This window comes from Pleurodeles waltl, chromosome 7 (assembly GCF_031143425.1).
Source record: "Pleurodeles waltl isolate 20211129_DDA chromosome 7, aPleWal1.hap1.20221129, whole genome shotgun sequence".
Lineage (NCBI taxonomy): Eukaryota > Metazoa > Chordata > Amphibia > Caudata > Salamandridae > Pleurodeles > Pleurodeles waltl.
The window spans coordinates 888,415,254-888,428,009 of NC_090446.1; positions in this window are offsets into that span (position 1 = coordinate 888,415,254).

Below are 12,756 nucleotides of genomic sequence, written 5' to 3' on the forward strand. Positions count from 1 at the left end.
CCCCACCGCAATCCACCCTACCCCTATGTAATCCAACCCAACCCAATCCAATCCGCCACACTCAATCCAATTTACCCCACTCTAATCCACCCCTCTCAATCCAACCTACCCCACTCAATCCAATCACTCATATCCAGCCCACCCCAATCCGATCCACCCCACTGCAGTCCACCCTACTCCAATCCAATTCACCCCTCTCCAATCAATACACCCCACCCCATTCAAATCCAATCCATTTCACTCCAATACAGTGAATCCAATCCACACCATTCCAATCCACCCAGTACAATCTAACCTACCCCACTCCTCGGTAATCCACCAACCCCAGCCCAATCCAATCCACCCCATCCTAGCCCTATCACTTCAATCCAAACCATCCACCCCAATTGAATCTACTCCACCCACTCTAACCCACTCCAATCCAATTCCTCACCCCATTGGAGCCCACCACACTCCAATCCAATCCAACCCACACCAATCCACCCCAGGCCACTCCACTCAATACACCCAACTCCACCCCACTCCAATCCACCCCACACTACTCCTGTCCAATCCACTCCACTACCTCAGTCCACTCCAATGCACTCCACCCTATTCCACTCCACTCCAGTCTATGATACTCTCTGCTGCTAAACCACTGAACTCTACTCCCATCTACTGAACTCTACGACACTCTACTCCTCCCCAATCCACTCTACGACGCTCCAACAAATGCACTGTATGACACTTCACTCCGACACTCCACGTGACTTACTTGTTAGCCAAGCTGAACAGCAGCCTTACTGGTGAACAAAATGGAAAAAAACATTGCCAAAATCAATAGCTCTTGTTTAGACAAGACCTATTGGTTTTGCCAATGCTGGTTGTTTTGGGTCAGTAGATGTCTGCTTTTAAAAGGCTCCATAGAGCAACTGAAGGCATCATCAAATCATTTATCCAGAAGGAAACTGGAGGCAAATTGGGTCCTAGGTGTTATTCCTGGTTTAACTCTTTTGTTCTGCTTTGGACAAACTGAAATGACATGCTGAGGGGTAATCAAACTGACAGTAAGACATCCAAGAAAATTGGCAAGCCATTAGGTAGCACACATTGTTTTCAAGATAAAAAGTCCCATATGTTTTATATGGTTCTAAATACCAATGCATATTATTAGATTACTGCTACTGTGGATACAATGTAAACTAACAACTTTGAACACCTTGTATTGTGATCCTTTAGAGAAGGATGTGGCAGTTGTTTTCTCTTCTCCCCCCACCATCCTCTCTGACGCAAGACCTCCTGCCTCATAATGGATTTTAGGCCCAAATTCTCTGAAAATTATGCCTTTTGTTTAGCAAGTTTTTTTTTCGGCGGGGGATGGGGTGGAGGAATAGAAGAAGGCGGCAAATGTAAGGAGTGTGGCGCATGAATAGGCAAAAGAGACAAGGGGAAAACAAATGGCATCTCCGCACAGGGCAGTATTTGTGGTAGTGAGGTAGACCTGGCAGCAGAAAGATGGTGTCGCATTTGCCCACTGAGTTGCATCAGAACAATAAATGTTTTAGGGTAGACAAAGTAAACAAATTAGAAATTTTAATGTTTTCCCGAACGATCAACAAGTTTCACCCTAAATAGCCGTTTACCTGTGTTCAGAAAGAGATGCCCTTCAGAGACTGATGTCCTCATCCCTCACTGTTTACTCTATAAGAGACCCTTTATTGTCACAGTGCTGCCTTCGGGAACAGACTGTTCAGTTCTCACTGCGTAATGATAGATATGCTTTTCGTCCTCCCAGATGTTCTCAGGGGAGGACTAAGGTGTGGAAAGTTTTTGTTGCGCGAGTAAAGTCTCAAGCAGATCACAATTTGTGATCTACTTGTAGTTTGAAGGTTTTCTACTTTTCTTACAGCTGACACTATAGCTCAGTGAGTGGCAACGGCCACTGAAAATGAACGTTCCATCTTACAAAATAACTTGTAAGAACTTTTTCTCAGGACTTTAAACTTGGTGGATGTTAGCAAATGCTTGTTTTTTTTCTGGTAGCAGCGTGAAATGGCATAAAATTCCTGACTTTGTTTGAAAACCCACGCGTGCAGACATCAAGGCCTAGAGGTAGAATGAACAGCAAACAAAATAATTCGTCTAGAAATCTGTGAAATTTGCAACTTTAGAAGTTATCCCTTCTCTTCAGTCATTTAAGGGGACGCATGCCCCTCGCGACCCCTGGCCCTGTTTTGCGACCGCCAGAAGGGGCAAAAGCAGTGGCAGCACGTCGTTATGAACGTTGGTTGGGGATCCTTTCTGTTTACTCTCATTTTTTTATTACACTGATAGTAAATAATGTCGAAATATTTGGCATCAGTGTAATAAAAAATGGACTACAATAGCTGGATTAGATCCTCCCTCACAGCTGAGGAAAGCAGGAAAATGCTTTTAAATGTAAGTTGTGTGCATGCTTGAGGGTGAGTGTGTTAGGATAAGCAAGTGTGCATGAAAGTGTGAATGAGTGTATGTGGAAGCATGTGTGTGTGAGTGGAATGGAACGTCAGAATGGGTGTGTGACTTAACTTCTGTTACCTCTGGCATGTTGGTGAATCGACATTCATATTCACAACACACAATCAGGGACAGACTCAAAGGGAAAAGAGTACTGCACCAATCACTCAACCTTTTGGGTGCTAATTCAGGGTCCTTGTGCTGACAAACACCACCCTAGTGCACGGGATGCATAATCCAAAGCAATGAGGGAAAACTCTCCAGCGTTTCTGGCTAGCTTTTACCCTTGTTGTAAAGATCTCATGCTGTCCAATTTTAGGAGTCTGTTCAGTATGGCCTTATTACCTCGCATCCTGAGCATGACATCGGCTGGTGTTAGTGAAGTGTGAGATCCCCGTGGGCTTCTAACGTTTGCCACTTGTGACTGTGGGTTTAAACAAATTCTGGAGTCTGATGTGTGGCAACATAACATATGCAGAAGAGACATAGCATGTAGGAGTCTCTTTCCAAGTGGATCTTGCCTATCCATTCAGCAGCATAAAAGTGGAAGCATTCATGGCAGCTGTCATATCCTACTGCAGATACAAGTGAGTGCAGCTTGAGAATAATGCAGCAGGCCATGCCTCCTGAGAGAAGATAACTGTGCCATGATTCCTAACCACATACCACCTAGCACTATCTTCTACCTGAATTCATATCATGGCCGAGCCCATGACACCCCATGTCTCCTCTATCCTTACCCTCATGCCTACATTCTTGGATCAGTGACAGGCTCCAGTCACTCAAACCCCAGTTAGCTAAACTAACTGGGAATGCTTTTAACCATTCAGTGAGCATAATGGCTGAAACAGTCAGATTAGCTACTTCTCAAACATAAGAGTTGGTCACTGTCATCCACCATTTTGTTGACTTCGTGCAGAATAGCTGGAGCGCCTCACCACCCAAGACCACCTTTGCAGATCCGGGGGTTTGTTCAGAGTGTGATCAACTAGCTGTTTCCTGAGGAGCAGAAATTTACGACCATAACCAAAAAAATGTCCTGCAGACAATTAAAAACAAAAACAGAATAATTCTGCATCTCGATTTTTGATGGAATTGTTTACTGAAAACTCCATATATGGAATTCATGAACACATTATAAGTGTGCGCTCAAAATAAACATTACTAAATGCAGTTTTGCAAAATTATCCATAGAGTTCTAAAAATGAAAGGATTAAGGTGGGAACAACTGCTGTTCCAGAACTGCAACGCAGGTCTTGCAACATGTCAAGCATGTTAGTAGAGTACTTGAAGATCCCCTTGCCGCTGTTGAGAGACAGCAGATGTTTATGTTTCTTTACAAAACATATGCATGACCATGAATCAATCACCGCACATACTGATGCCTACTGATTGATTGATGCAGGCACAATTTATTTGTTTTTCTATTTACCTATCTATGATGGCAGATGCCACTTGGGGAGGTAAAAAAAAAAAGATATTTTTCACTTGCGCAAAACCACATTTCTAAAAGCAAAGTGGCCCATCTGCAAATGGGAGCTACCTTGCTCTCCAAAACATGTTAAAAAACACCTGAAAAGCACCTCGAGGCCTGGGGAAACAATGGAAGAGTGCATAGGGGCGGTACAGATTGCTGGAATTTTGGGGGATTAAGTGAGTTTGTGGACTAGGCTCAATTCTTAACTTGAGCCATTGGCTCCTGGAAGGTCTCACCGGCACTCACTTCTGGAGACCAGCAGTTATTTTTCATCATCAGATTTTGGACTTAAACAAGAGAGAGAAACACACAGAAGGGGGAAATTGGAAAAGAGAGAAAAATGGGGACAAAGAGATGAAAAAGAAAATGCAATAGAGAGCTAAAGAGGCAGAGAGTGTCTGGTGGTGAATGAAAGAAGCATGGTGTGGATTCAAGTCTATGTAGCTTTGGTATTCTGCACCCCAACATACAATAGCACCGATAGTGAACTTCTGAGAGAAACTTTGGGCACTTACACTTTTACAAATTAAGCACTGCTCAGGGACTGCATTGAGTTTAAAGATGAATCTTTCAAGCCCTCCATGTCTATCTTTGATCTAATTATGCAAACATTTCCCTTCATTTGTCCCATAAATGTCCATGACAGTAAGCTGTCCCCTACAATTGCAAACCTTGGGAAATAATGAGAGCTACCACAAAACAGTGTCACTGTGGACTCAATGTCCCAGCCCTATGCTTCCCCTTAACAGAGCACTGTAATCTCCGATTTTAACCCAGTTTATTTTCTTGACGGAAATCACGAAAATAAAGCCTGACATAAATTAGATCAGGGTTCTCCAACCACTAGCTTGTGAGGTACTGGAAGTTCTTCGTCCTGTAAGTAGCTCTGCTTCGTGCAAACCAGTCTACTAAATAAGAAGTGTTTGTTTGGTTGAATTATTATATGAATACCAAAATAGAGAAAAAGTATTTAAGATGACAATGGGTGTATTTTCAGAATTCATAACCTGATGTTTGGAAAAAGAAATGCCTACATTTACTAAAACATAGTTAAAGCTGATATTTGAGTAATAATTCATGTGGCATTCCGGGATTTATTACTAATCTTAGTACCTTGGTGCTAAGGGCACTGCAGCTGTGGCTGTTATGTATCACCTATGTAAAAACGTTTCTTCATTAAAGCTGGCAACCCTGATTGATGTACTGAGGTGATCACGGATAGAAAAATAGCCATGATCCTTAGTATTTGTTGAACTGTAGATATAGCTTAAAATACAAAAACTACAAACCCCCAAAAATACAGGCCTAGCTTAAGGCGCTTCTGTTTGCATGTGAAAGAAGCCGTCACAGGTTTTCGAAATATTGACGTCACATTCACGGAAGCAATCCAAGGTGGTACATAGTAGTGTAGTGATTGTCAGGGACGGCCTTCTAAGCATAGATATGTCCATCATGATGCTAATGCTCAAGCAATAACACTCACCAGAAACTGTGGGGCTTACTAATACAGTCAGTGCCCCCAAAGTCTTGGGCCCCTGGAATAGAACCTCTCCCCTTCTGGAGTTATTGTCAACAGCATAAGACAGTCTCCTCCGTGTTGCGCTGTTTTTCCCAGCTTAGCGTAGAGTGGTTTTTGCAGAGGATTTACGACCTGCACTCGCAGAACCCTGTTGCTGTTCGTGATTTTTTTCCCCACAAGGTATAGAAATGGACATGCATTAAAGAAAAAATGAGTAAAAACGCTTATCCTATTAGTTCATATCCAATTCGATTGTAGAATATATGACCAAAATGCACAACTCTTAAAAAAAATAATTAGTGGCTTCAAAGGTAATAAGAATTACTCACTAACCTCTGCTTCTCTGATGCACGGTATCAACACTGAACATTTGTTGTACAATGCAGGGGAGTAAAGTGAAGAATCAATGGACTGGAAAACATATCAGTGCTGTTTGCTATATTCTGGTTGTCACTTCTGGACTATGTTGTTTTTGGGAAGGTGACTGTCGTTAAATGCATACGCTCCCAGGGCCAGAACTTCCTGGTCCTGACCTATCGCTATAATGTGAGGTCAGATTGCTCTAATTAGATGTGAATTATACAGCATGTTTTCACTCACTGTACTAGTCCTTTGTGTACACTTCTTGCATGTACCACAAAATGAACCACTTCACTCTAAAGTCGTACTAGTCACTCTTGAAATTCACCCTACGGCTCATTATTAAACGGAACCCCTTTGGCTTTGAGGAAGTCCCATTGTAAGGTACAAAACATGGTTGACGTGTGACAATAATATTATCAGGGAGTAAGAACTCTCACTTTTACTAAATACATCTCAATGCAGTAATATATTCTGTTGTACGAAGATAAAATGCTTCTGTTAAAGATGTATTTTTTTTTTCAATTTTCATGACACCATCTCTCTTTCCTCAAACTTAGGTGTCTATTGTCCATTGGTGATGGGACAGGATTATTTATTTTATTGTGATCCCTGCAGGACACCCTGATATTCATTCAATCAGGGTTCACTTTACAACTAATGACACGTCAAGTACACATCTAATTGCTGTTATCATGCAGATGCAGTGATTAGATTTCTAAAGCCCTTCAGACCATGTCTACCAGGCCCAAGGGAGAGGGCCCACACTCTCCCTCCCACGGGCTTCGCAGCACTGCACCGCACCTCTAACGCTCCATGGGCCTCGTAATACTGGAGTAGTTTGACCGGCTCCTCTCTTGCGGCCTGGGGCCTCTTAGTTGTGAGCAGGAGTGCGGCCCTGAGCAGCGACCCATACTGCCCAAGCCTAGCCTGGGAAAGGGGAAGTAGAGTCCCACAGAATCCTCTTTAAGGGAGGGGAAGTCCAGTCAGACAATCCATTCAGGCTTGCGTGGCAGGGACAGGTCCCCGTTCATACACTGTTTAGGGATGTGTGGTGTTGCTGCTCGCATGCAATTGAATGTAGGAGGTAAGTCTATGAGTTAGCTTGGAATTGAAGAGGGATGAATGGTTCTCGGAGGAGTGGGAGAAGATGGATCCCTGTCCTTTCCTGCTATTAACAGAGTTGAGGATAAAGGATTGTGTTTACTACAGAAGCGTGGATTTCCATCACTACAAACTGGTGACAAGCTCAACACTAAAATAACCATCGCTTGCAGGCAGTTTGAGGTCAAAGAATAAAGCAGATGAAGATGGTGTGACATGGGCAGCAAAAGGCATATACTGGTTAAGTGACAGGAAACTGCAAGGCTGCAAGAGCAAAACTGGATTCCAGGAGAGCTGGGTACTAAAAGGTAATCAGATACCAGGAGTGCTGAGTAGAACAGGAGCAACAGGTGCATTGCGCACATAGTCATGAGTGGTAGCATGAGAGAAGGCAAAGCAGATGCTGGAGCGTGAGGTGTGACTTACGTCAGGGTACTATGATGAATGGAGGTTCGGAGGTGATGCAGAAGAACAGGGAGTGCTAGCATCTTACAGTCGGAAATCGATGAGATGTGAGTATTTTACGTCATAGTGTGTGCCATGTACGTGACGACACCGACGTGAGAGGCCATTTTAAATTGGATTCTGCAGCCCTGGAATACATCGGAGAGCAGGGAAGGAGCAAGTAAAGTGAAAATATTTTGGCGTGTCCCTATATCTTGTGCAGTTGCGGTGAAACGCATACCTTCTGGTAATGCAACAATTTTGGTATGTCGCTACCGGTGTGCTGTTTGCAGTGACACGCACACCAGGGGCGTGAGATTACTTTGTTTATGTGCATTCACACTGATGATGCACACACCATATTAAGTGAAAATAAATTGGTGAAGACCATGATACACACTCTAGTAAGTAATTTAAGTGGATATTAGCTACACAAGGTGATTAACACAGCAGATAACTACTATTGACATTTAATGGGATTGGGGCTTTTATTATCAATTGAAAGCTAAGAGCAAGCTAATTTTGGTTATTTTGGTAGCATTCTGGGGCAATCCAGCAAAGGTTTGTGAAAAGTTGTATGAATAATGTAAAGTCATGTGTGTTGTGCAAACGTTTACATTAACTCCACCAGTACCATTTCTACCTGAACCAGGCGAGACACATATGAAGTGGCAAGAATGGAAAGATTATTTCTCCAATTATATGAGTACCATAGATGATGAGACTTTTACTGCTGAAACGACAAAAGAGATTTTGTTGCATTTCTTGGGTCCAGTGGGTATAAGGCAGTATTACCAAATGGAGAAAAAAATGAGAAACGGAGACAAGAGGAATGTATATGAAAATGCATTGGATGATTTAGAGAAGTATTATTCATCACAATATGTATAGCAATAGAAAGGTATAAGTTTTTCCACAGTAAACAGAAGCAGGAAGAGTCCATAGATGATTATGGGTCTGCACTAAAAACATTGACAATATCATGCAGATTCGGCCAATCACAAGAGCAATTGGTCAGAGATCAAATTATTATGCACTCACATAAAAGGGTACAGGAGAGGATATGGGCTAGTGATGATGCTACTTTAAAGCAAGTTTTGACTTTAGTGAGAAAGGTGGAAATTTCTAATAGATGTGCCACGGCATCATTGGAGGATAATAAGTGGAAAGAAAACTGGGAAAACATTTAAGAAGAGTCATGAAAGTAAGCAAAATGCAGAGTGTAAGGATTTCAAAGGAACGGAAGGAATTTTCAGCAACAAATACAAGGATAGACATTAAAATGCAATGTCTTGTTACAGATGTTGCAGTTGTGAACATTTGGCAAACTGTAAAAAATGTAGAGAAAGAGACCAGAAGTGCTCTGCTTGTGTTATGATAGGACATTTTGCAAGAACATGTAGATGAAGGGACAGGAGATACAAAATACAGTGTGTATCTAATTCACAGAAGGAGTCAACATCGGAAAAGAATCAATCAGGAGGGGAAGATTGTGTGCTGATTGTTACAGACATAGTTTTGGATGTGGGAGCATGTTCACGGATTAAACCTAAGTTTGAGATGGAGGTGGCAGGCATTCCGGTGACCTTAGTGGCAGATTCAGGTCACCTTTCACAATCATCAATAAGGACATGTGCGGAAATAAATTTGAAGGGACCATTGGGAAATATTTAACAAGATCGAGTATATGTCTAGAGAGTTTCACAGTGGAAGCAATACATGTGGTGGGGTATTGAGAGGTATCACTCAAGTTTAAGGATTGTTCTCCATTTGGAAAACTGTATGTAGTGAAGTATGGTCCTTTTGTATAAGGGTGGAGGGACCAAAGGAGTTTCAACATTATTCTTAATCCAAACAGCAAGGAGCAAGTGTTATTACTGAATGAAGAAGAAGATATGGGGAAAACTGTTTGCAAAGATTTTCTGGAAGTGTTTTCAGGAAAAATTGGAACATTAGAGAGGTTCAAACACAGGATTGTATTTAAGGAAAAAGCAGTTCCAGTGAATTATAAAGTGAGTAATTTCCTTTTAGTTGTCAGAAGTGAAATAGAAAAGGAATTGATAAGACTGGAGGAGAAAGGTATTATTGAACGCATCAAATCATCGCAATGGATAGCTTCGGTGGTAGTTGGCCGGAAATGCAGTGGCAAGATTCACTTATGTATTGACCTCAGAGGAGTGAACAAGTATATTTTGGTAGACAAATATCCTTTGCCAAATAATAATGAATTATTGTCAAAAACTGAAAATATTAAGTGGTTCTTGATGGTGGATCTCGCATCTGCTTACCCCCAAGGGCCGTTACATGTGGAGAGAAGGAAATTTACAGCATTTGTAACACCGTATGGATGTTTTCAGTTTATTAGGATGCAATTCGGATTGGCTTCCGCAGCATCTGTTTTTCAAAGGTTGATGTGGGAGATTTTGAAGGGAGTTGATGGGGTCCTGTATTTTCAGGACCATGTTTTAGTAATGGGAAGGAATAGGCGCGAACCGAGTACGCAAAGTGTATATTTGCAAAGGATCAAGTCACATTCTTGGGACATGTTATTAGTGGAAAATTAATTTCATCCAAGAAAGATTTGGTGGTAGCCATGAAGGAAGCTCCAGTCCCAACAAAGATGAGTTAAACTAATTTTTGGGGCTAGCGGAGGACTACTCCATGTTTGTAAAGAATTTTGCAGAAAAAAAGCATTCTTTAAGGCAATTGTTGAAAACTAGAAATACATTTGTATGAAATGAGGAGCGTGAAAAGCAATTTTAAAATATAAAGAATGATTTATGCATGGTAACACCTATACATGGTTTTGATCCAGCTTTGAGTAATACTATAACAGTAGGCGCAGGCAAGAAGGGATTGGGTAAAGTACTTACTCAAAAGGACGTGAATGGTAGAGAATGGGTAATTGGGTTTGCATCCAGAAGTCTTACTCCTTCGGAAGAAGCATATTTGGTAACTGAGTGGGAAACTCTTGCTTGCGTATAGAGTATGGCGCACTTCAGGCCGTTCATGTGGGGCAAGGAATTTGAGCTAAGGACAGACCATAAACCATTGGTAAAGTTGTTGTCAAAGGAAGGTTTTCTGAAAGCATTAGCGAGAATTGCAAGGTTTTCTATGAGGCTGCAGGATTTCAACTATCATATGAAGTATGGGTTGTGTTTACTACAAAAGTGTGGATTTTCATCATTACAGAGTGCCACTCTGCAGAGCCTGACAGTGCAACAGGCCCAAGCTGTCACTACTTACACTCAGTGGTGTAATGCAAATTGATGAGGTCCCCTTGCAGAGTGTGGCAGGTATTCCCTGAGTCTCTGCAAGGCTGAATACAGAGTTCCCGAATGGTAAGGGTCATTTTGTGCCTAACAGGCAGCAGAGACCTGCGTTAGCACCCTGTTTACACATGGACACTTTGCACCACATCCTTTGACATCAGCTTGAAGCTCCCAGGAAGCTGGATAGAATCGAGGACGGCATGGGAGTTTGAAGGTAAACTGGGAGTAGCAAGTGGTCTGCCATGCTGTGGTTCTGTGCTGAGCTCTCTCATGCACATGCCATACATACTGCGTGCATTGGTTCAGTAGTGTTTTGGGAATGAACTGGGATGTGCGCTCCTTTCTTCTTTCTTTGCCTCGGTAGTATTTTGGGAATGAACTGGGACGTGCGCTCCTTTCTTCTTTCATTGCCACGGTAGTGTTTTGGAAGTGAACTGGGACGTGCGCTCCTTTCTTCTTTCTTTGCCTCGGTAGTGTTTTGGGAATGAACTGGGACGTGCGCTCCTTTCTTCTTTCATTGCCACGGTAGTATTTTGGAAGTGAACTGGGACGTGCGCTCCTTTCTTCTTTCATTGCCACGGTAGTGTTTTGGGAATGAACTGGGACGTGCGCTCCTTTCTTCTTTCATTGCCACGGTAGTGTTTTGGGAATGAACTGGGACGTGCGCTCCTTTCTTCTTTCATTGCCACGGTAGTATTTTGGAGTGAACTGGGATGTGCGCTCCTTTCTTCTTTCTTTGCCTCGGTAGTGTTTTGGAAGTGAACTGGGATGTGCGCTCCTTTCTTCTTTCATTGCCACGGTAGTATTTTGGGAGTGAACTGGGATGTGCGCTCCTTTCTTCTTTCATTGCCACGGTAGTGTTTTGGGAATGAACTGGGACGTGCGCTCCTTTCTTCTTTCATTGCCACGGTAGTATTAGGGAAGTGAACTGGGACGTGCGCTCCTTTCTTCTTTCATTGCCACGGTAGTGTTTTGGGAATGAACTGGGACGTGCGCTCCTTTCTTCTTTCATTGCCACGGTAGTATTTTGGAAGTGAACTGGGACGTGCGCTCCTTTCTTCTTTCATTGCCACGGTAGTGTTTTGGGAATGAACTGGGACGTGCGCTCCTTTCTTCTTTCATTGCCACGGTAGTGTTTTGGGAATGAACTGGGACGTGCGCTCCTTTCTTCTTTCATTGCCACGGTAGTATTTTGGAGTGAACTGGGATGTGCGCTCCTTTCTTCTTTCTTTGCCTCGGTAGTGTTTTGGAAGTGAACTGGGATGTGCGCTCCTTTCTTCTTTCATTGCCTCGGTAGTATTTTGGGAGTGAACTGGGACGTGCGCTCCTTTCTTCTTTCTTTGCCTAGGTAGTGTTTTGGGAGTGAACTGGGATGCGCGCTCCTTTCTTCTTTCATTGCCACGGTAGTATTTTGGAGTGAACTGGGATGTGCGCTCCTTTCTTCTTTCATTGCCACGGTAGTATTTTGGAGTGAACTGGGATGCGCGCTCCTTTCTTCTTTCTTTGCCTCGGTAGTGTTTTGGGAGTGAACTGGGATGTGCGCTCCTTTCTTCTTTCATTGCCACGGTAGTATTTTGGAGTGAACTGGGACGTGCGCTCCTTTCTTCTTTCATTGCCTCGGTAGTGTTTTGGGAATGAACTGGGACGTGCGCTCCTTTCTTCTTTCAGGCCTTGGCCTTCTTCTGCCGTCACTACTGAGCGTTATCGCAGCACACTCTGACTAAGGTATGAAGAATGTCTGTCATAGCGGTTATGCACACCATTACCCCATCGTGGAAAAACTGACCCCGAGGGGAAAAAAGGCTTGTAGACGGAAAAAAAACTGCCATGGAAGAGCTGTTGACAGGGAGTGCAGACAGGAGCCTGTGATTGCAACATAGATATGTAAGAAATGAAAACCGCCTCATACAGAAGTAAAAGACCTCTACGGTGAAGTGGCCAGCTCAGCCCAAGTATAAACATGATATTAAATATGCAGAAAGCATAATTAGCATTTTTTGTGCCGCTGTGCGTGTGTCTCTTCAGCTGGACTCGTGGGAGTTGTTGAGGCGATGTCTACACATTACATTTAATTACTGACAACGCGGCTGGGCAAGCTGGCGCTA